This window comes from Antechinus flavipes, chromosome 3 (assembly GCF_016432865.1).
Source record: "Antechinus flavipes isolate AdamAnt ecotype Samford, QLD, Australia chromosome 3, AdamAnt_v2, whole genome shotgun sequence".
Classification (NCBI taxonomy): Eukaryota; Metazoa; Chordata; class Mammalia; order Dasyuromorphia; family Dasyuridae; genus Antechinus; species Antechinus flavipes.
Genome location: NC_067400.1, coordinates 10,745,765 through 10,753,198, shown reverse-complemented (window position 1 = coordinate 10,753,198; position 7,434 = coordinate 10,745,765).

Sequence of the window (7,434 nt, the reverse complement as noted above, 5' to 3'; positions counted from 1 at the left end):
CCTGCTGGACTGGCTGCCTCCGTCTGTAACAATGGGAGGCTAACAAATGGGATGCACATCTCACCTTTAAGCCCTTTTATCCCCTGAATTCAAGGCTGACCTTTGATGACTGGGAAGCCGGATGTTACCTGAAACCTGCAAGCGATAATCAAATCAATGATTGACATGCACTTTACTAAGTTGGGGGGCGGGACAGAGCTCATTTCCACTTAAATTTTTCTGACCCGGCTCCCCTCCACTTTTTAATCACTGATTAATAAGCTCTGTTTTCCCAATCATTTCCAAAGTGATTACTCAAGAAGTCAAAGCAAGCCATTTACCCCAAGTTCCTGCCAATGACTCATTAGATTCTGGCTCTTTCCCCAGGTTCTCACAGAACCTCATAGGTAGAAGGGTCCACAGAAACCAGGTGACCCAACCTTGACCAGAACAAACATCTCTTCTAAGTCAGACCCAATAACCAGTCTTCCTGCCTCTACTGCAAGACCTTCAGGGACAAGGAGCCCAGTACCAGCTAATCAAACAACCAGAATGTAGTAAAGCCCTATAATGTGCCAGGTATTGATCTAGTTACCACTTGTACAGAAATAAAGAATGAAACAATTCCTGTTCCCAAGAAGTTTATATTAGAATGGCATGTGTGTGTGTGTGTGTGTGTGTGTGTGTGTGTGTGTGTGTAATGTACATATATGGGATAAATATAGGTAAAACAAAGGCAGAATGGTTGGGGTGGGTCACAATAAGTCAGTAATTTGGGAAAGGATTCAGGAAGGAAATGGTACCTTAGCTGCATCCCGAGGGCATGGTGATGAAAGGGATTTTTCTGGGCATGGGGCCCTTCTGTGCCAAGTCCCAGAGAGAAGATATGCAGTATCTCATGTGAGAGAACAGAGAAGAAGTCAGCTTGGCTGGATCGCAGGGAGAAGGAAAGGAAGGATGCCCAATGGGGCTGAAAAAGTCAGTAGAAAGAGGAAAAGAGGAAGAGAGTGAAACTTGGCAAAAGATGAACAGTGAAAGGACGATGGGAAAGGAGATTTAAGAGCAGAATTGACTGAAGAGTTAAGAGTTACCAGTTGGTGTGCATACCCTTTGATCCAGCAGTGTTACTACTGGGCTTATAGTCCAAAGAGATTTTAAAGAAGGGAAAGGGACCTGTGTGTGCAAGAATGTTTGTGGCAGATCTCTTTGTATGGCCAGAAACTGGAAACTGGGTGGATGCCCATCAATTGGAGAATGGCTGAATAAATTGTGTTTTATGAATATTATGAAATATTATTGCTCTATAAGAAATGACCAGCAGGATGATTTCAGAGAGGCCTGGAGAGACTTACATGAACTGATGCTGAGTGAAACGAGCAGGACCAGGAGATCATTCTATACTTCAACAACAATACTATATGAGGATCAATTCTGATGGACGTGGCCATCCTCAGCAATGAGATGACCAAAATCAGTTCCAATAGAGCAGTAATGAACTGAACCAGCTACATTCAGTGAAAGAACTCTGGGAGATGACTATGAACCACTACATAGAATTCCCAATCCCTCTATTTTTGTCCGCCTGCATTTTTGATTTCCTTCGCAGGCTAATGGTACACTATTTCAAAGTCTGATTCTTTTTGTACAGCAAAATAACTATTTGGACATGTATGCTTATATTGTATTTAATTTCTACTTTAACATATTTAACATGTATTGGTCCACCTGCCATCTGGGGGAAGGGATGGGGGGAAAGAGGGGAAAAATTGGAACAAAAGTTTTGGCAATTGTCAATGCCGTAAAATTACCCATGCATATAACTTGTAAATAAAAAACTATTTTAAAAAAGAGTTACCAGTTGGGCCAAGATTAAAAAGGGGAGAAGTGAAATCAGCTAAGGGACCAGTCCCATTATTTTCAGAGAATGATCTGATCTTATGGTGATAATTATCAGTGGCTCATTATTATTAAAGGAGGTGTAATTATGGATATTAGTGCTGCACCTGCTATTTAGTTGGTGCTTCATAAATGTGAATTTATTGATTGGCTTGTGTCCTGTTATTTTTATTAGTGTCTCTTGTTATTGTGGAGTCACATATTCTAACTTTGACCCCCAAATCCAAAGGTTCCTATTCTGGTTTGTATCCTCCACTGCCCTGACTACACCCAGGTTCAAAGGTCACAGGAAGATTAATTCTGTAAAGTAGAAATTATACCCCGAATCACTCTGTGCCCCCTCTGTGAGAATATTCCCCAAATTCATTGATTTCTTTCTCTTTTGTGGGTGGGAGGCTTCCTATGCCAGTGCAATGGTTGGTCCAGTCCATCGTGATCATCACCTCAATGCATCAACCCAACAAAATTGTCCTGAGAGGGAGGCTATTTTCTTGCATTTGTACATGCGGGGCCTAGAATGTCAGTTTGGCTAATTTTAGAAAGCCATATGAAAGACATTGATGCTTATTCAGTCTCAAAATATATTGGAGTCAGAACACAAGAGCTTTAAATGCTAAAGCAAGACTTTGGATTTTATCCTAGAGAGGAAAAAGAGGCTAGACTTTCTTGAGCAGAAATGTGACATCAAATTTGCATTTTGGGAAGATGAATATGGCAGCTACATGGAAGAGGGATTAGAAAGGGGTAAAACTGGAGGCAGGGGAGGCAGGAAGGAGGTAATGCAGTAACTGAGGAGAGAACTCATGACTGACTTGAGGGAAATCATTAGTTGTGATTGGAAGGGCCAGTCATCACAGCACTATGCTGTGGCTGTATCCTTGGGAGGTATCCTGTCACCAGATTTGAGATCTGGTCATAGAAGGGATCTCACAAGATGCTCAGACAGAAGAATTACTTCCTCAGGGTCTCACAGGGCATGATGGGAAATCCTCCTGAAACTCAGTTCAGGGACAGCTCCCCTCCATACTCTGACTCTGGCATTATGCTTGGTTTTTTTTTTCATTTTTTTAATTATAGCTTTTTATATTCAAAACATATGTATGGGTAATTTTTCAACATTGACCCTTGCAAAAACTTCTGTTTCAACTTTTCCCCTCTTCCCCTCCACTCCCTCCTCTAGATGGCAGGTAGTAACATGCATGTTAAATATGTTAAAGTATATGTTATATGCAATATATGTGTACATATTTGTATAGTTATCTTGTTGAACAAGAAAGATAGGATTTAGAAAGAAGATAAAAATAACCTGAGAAGAAAAAAACAAAAATGTAAGCAAACAATAACAGAAAGAATCGAAATGTTATGTTGTGGTCCATATTCATTTCCCAGTGTTCTTTCTCTGGGTATAGCTGGTTCTGTTCATTACAGATCAGTTGGAACTGATTTGGATCCTCTCATTGTTGAAGAGAGCTACGTCCATCAGAACTGATCTTCATATGGTATTGTTGTTGAAGTAGATAATGATCTGTTGGTTCTGCTCATTTCACTCAGCATCAGTTCATGTAAGTCTCTCCAAGCCTCTCTGTATTCTTCCTGCTGGGAATTTCTTATAGAACAATAATATTCCATCACATTCATATACCACAATTTATTGAGCCATTCTCCAATTGATGGGCATCCATTCATTTTCCAGTTTCTAGCCACTACAAACAGGGCTGCCACAAACATTTTGGCACATACAGGTCCCTTTCCCTTCTTTAGTATTTCTTTGGGAGATAAGCCCAGTAGTAGCACTGCTGGATCAAAGGGTATGCCCAGTTTGATAATTTTGGGGGCATAATTCCAGATTGCTCTCCAGAATGGTTGAATTCATTCACAACTCCACCAACAATGCATCAGTGTCCCTGTTTTCCTGCATCCCCTCCAACATTCATCATTATCTTTTCGTGTGATCTTAGCCAATCTGACAGGTTGTAATGATATCTCAGAGTTGCCTTAATTTGCATTTCTCTGATCAATAGTGATTTAGAGCATATTTTCATATGGCTAGAAATAGTTTCAATTTCTTCATCTGAAAATTGTCTGTTTCTATCCTTTGAACATTTAGCAGTTGGAGAATGGCTTGATTTCTTATAAATTAAAGTCAATTCTCTATATATTTTGGAGATGAGCCTTTTATCAGAACCTTTAGCTGTAAAAAATGGTTTCCCAATTTATTGTTTCTGTTCTAATCCTGTCCTCATTAGTTTCATTTGTACAAAAGCTTTTTAATATTTTTGAAATTTTTTATTATGTGATCAATAATAACTTCTAGTTCTTCTTTGGTCCTCCACAAATTCCTTCCTCCTCCACAAGTCTGAGAGGTAAACTATCCTATGTTCCTCTAATTTATTTATAATCTCATTCTTTATACCTAAATCATGAACCCATTTTGATCTTATCCTGGTGTATGGTATTGAGTATGGGTCCATGCCTAGTTTCTGCCATATTAATTTCCAATTTTCCCAGGAATTTTTGTCAAATAATGAATTCTTATCCCAAAGGTTGGAGTTTTGGGGTTTGTCAAACACTAGATTGTCCTGTGAACCTAACCTATTCTACTGATCTATTTCTTAGCCAATACCAAATGGTTTTGGTGACTGCTGCTTTATAATATAATTTTAGATCAGGTACAACTAGGCCACCTTCATTGGATTTTGTTTTTCATTAGTTCCCTTGAAATTCTTGACCTTTTGTTCTTCCAGATGAATTTTGTTGTTTTTTCTAGGTCAATAAAATAGTTTCTTAGGAGTCTGATTGGTATAGCACTAAATAAATACATCAGTTTAGGGAGTATTGTCATCTTTATTACATTCGAAGAGCCTATCCAAGAGCATTTAATATTTTCCAATTATTTAAATCTAACTTTATTTGTGTGGAAAGAATTTTGTAGTTTTGTTCATATAATCCTGACTTTTCCTTGGCAGATTTATTCCCAAATATTTTATGCTATCGACAGTTATTTTGAATGGAATTTCTCTTTGTATCTCTTGCTGTTGGATTTTGTAGATGATGTATAAAAATGCTGAGGATTGATGTGAATTTATTTTGTATCCTGCAACTTTGCTAAAGTTGTGAATTATTTCTAATAGCTTTTTAGTAGAATCTCTGGGGTTCTCTATCTGCACCATCATATCATCTGCAAAAAGTGATAATTTGGTTTGCTCATTACTTACTCTAATTCCTTTAATCTCTTTTTCTTCTCTTATTGCCAAAACTAGCATTTCTAATACAATATTGAATAGTAATGGTGAAAGTGGGCAACTTTGTTTCACTCCTGATTTTATTGGAAATGATTCATTTATCACTATTACATCAGCATCATGTTTGTTTGATGTCCTCAAACTAAGTCAAACCACAACAGTGGATATTCATTAACTCTCTGAGAAAAACCAATACACCCACTCAGCTCCACAGCTGCCCCTCTCCTGCCCAGGCAAGGCTTTCTAGCCTTAGACAGCCAAAGGTCAGTGAACATGGGGGCTAACCTGGGTCTCCAGCATCATTTTATTGATGGCCAGAACTTCATTAAGCCCATGGTCCATCTGCGGAAACCTGTTCCATTGCCCACTGGTCACCACACATGCCACACGATCATAATTGGCCAACATCATGTCCAAAAAAAAGCAGGAGTGCAAATCTGGAGAACTTGATTGATTGCTGTGTCCACACCATGAGTGCTGAAAGGTCCTAGAGTCCTAAACATGGCCTGGCCTTCCAACACCTGAGTGGGTCAGGACTTTCAATGGAAGTCTACACTCATTTGAAGCATCCTTAACTCTTCCCTCTCCCTTCACTACTCCCCCATTCCCTATACTATAAGTCCCCAAGTCTGATACAAATCTTAATTCTGCTAAGATGACTACCTATTTTCCATAGGTATATTCCTTTCTTTCATTTTTTTCCTTGGAATAATTAAGGTTAAGTGACTTGCCAAGGGTCACACACCTGGGAAGTACTATGTGTCTGAGGACAGATCTGAACTCAGGTCCTCTTGACTTCAGGACTGGTGCTCTACTGCATCCCTAGCTGTCCCTATTCCTTTCTTTTAAATATTATTTTATTATCATGAAGCCACAATCAGGGTCACATAAGATTTAGCAGCTACTACTTTTAAGTTCTACAACATTTGTTCTGTTATTCTGGATGACAAACGAGATAGGATTAAAACTAAGAATAATTTACTCAGCAAAATTCAATGTGCTCTATCAAGGGAAAAAATGAATATTTGCTGAAATAGAGGACTTTAAAATATTCCTAGAGTTTAGAGCTGAATAGAAAGTATGACATACAAAAACAAAATTCAAGAGAAGCATAAAAAATAAACATAAATGAGAATAATAAAAAAATATTTTCTCCAGTTACATATCAAGAAAAATTTTAGCATGTATTTTATAGGATTTTTCTTCCTTCTTCTCTCTCTTTTCTCCCTCTTTCAAAGATGGTAGTTAGTGTCATATAGATGTGCCATCATGTAAAACCTATTTCCATATTTATCACAGTTGTAAAAGAAGAAACAGATCAAAAGGAAAAAACCACAAGGAAGAATAAATAAATAAGCTAATAATAATAATAATAAGGGAATATACCTTATAAATAAATATAACAATAGTATTTATTATTATAATAATAAATAGATGATATATAAATTAATAAATAAGGGATTTAATAATAAGGATTATGCTTTTATCTGCACTCAGAGTCCATCAGTTCTTTATCTGAATTTGGATAGCATTTTCTTTTGTGAATTCTTTGAACTTGTCTTGGATCATTATGTTTCTGAGAAAAGTTTAACAACTGATCATCATACAATGTGGCTGATATTGTGTACAATGTTTTTCTAGTTTGGCTCATTGCACATTGTATCAGTTCCTACAACTTTTTCCAGGTTTTTTTTTTGACCTCTGCTTGTTCATTATTTCTTATTGCACAATAGTATTCCATTGTATTCAGATTCTTCAGTCATTCCCCTGTTGATGGACATTCCCTCAGTTTCTAATATTTTGCCACCACACGGAAGGCCGTTAAAATAGTTTTGTAACAGTAGCTAGATGGTGCAGTGGATAGAGCAATGGCCCTGATATTGGAAGGCCCTACCTTCAAATCTGGCCTCAGATACCTAATACTTCTTAGCTGTGTAATCCTAAGCATATCACTTAACCCTAATTATATCAGAAAAATAAAAGGTTGTCATAAATAGTCTTGCACATGTAGGCCCTTTTCCTTTGTTTAATAATCTCTTTGGGATACAGACCTAGTACTTATATTGCTGGATCAAAGGGTATTCACAATTTGGTTACTTTAGGGCATAACTCCAAATTGTTCTCCAGGATGGTTGGATCAGCTCCTAACTCCACCAACAATGCATTAGTGTCCCGATTTTCCCACATCCTCTACATTATTTATCACTTTCCCTTTTTGTCATATTGTCCATTTTTATAGGTGTGAGGTGGTAAAGTAATTTGAAACCCTTCTTCATATACCTATAGATGGTTTTGATTTCGTCATCTGAATACTGTC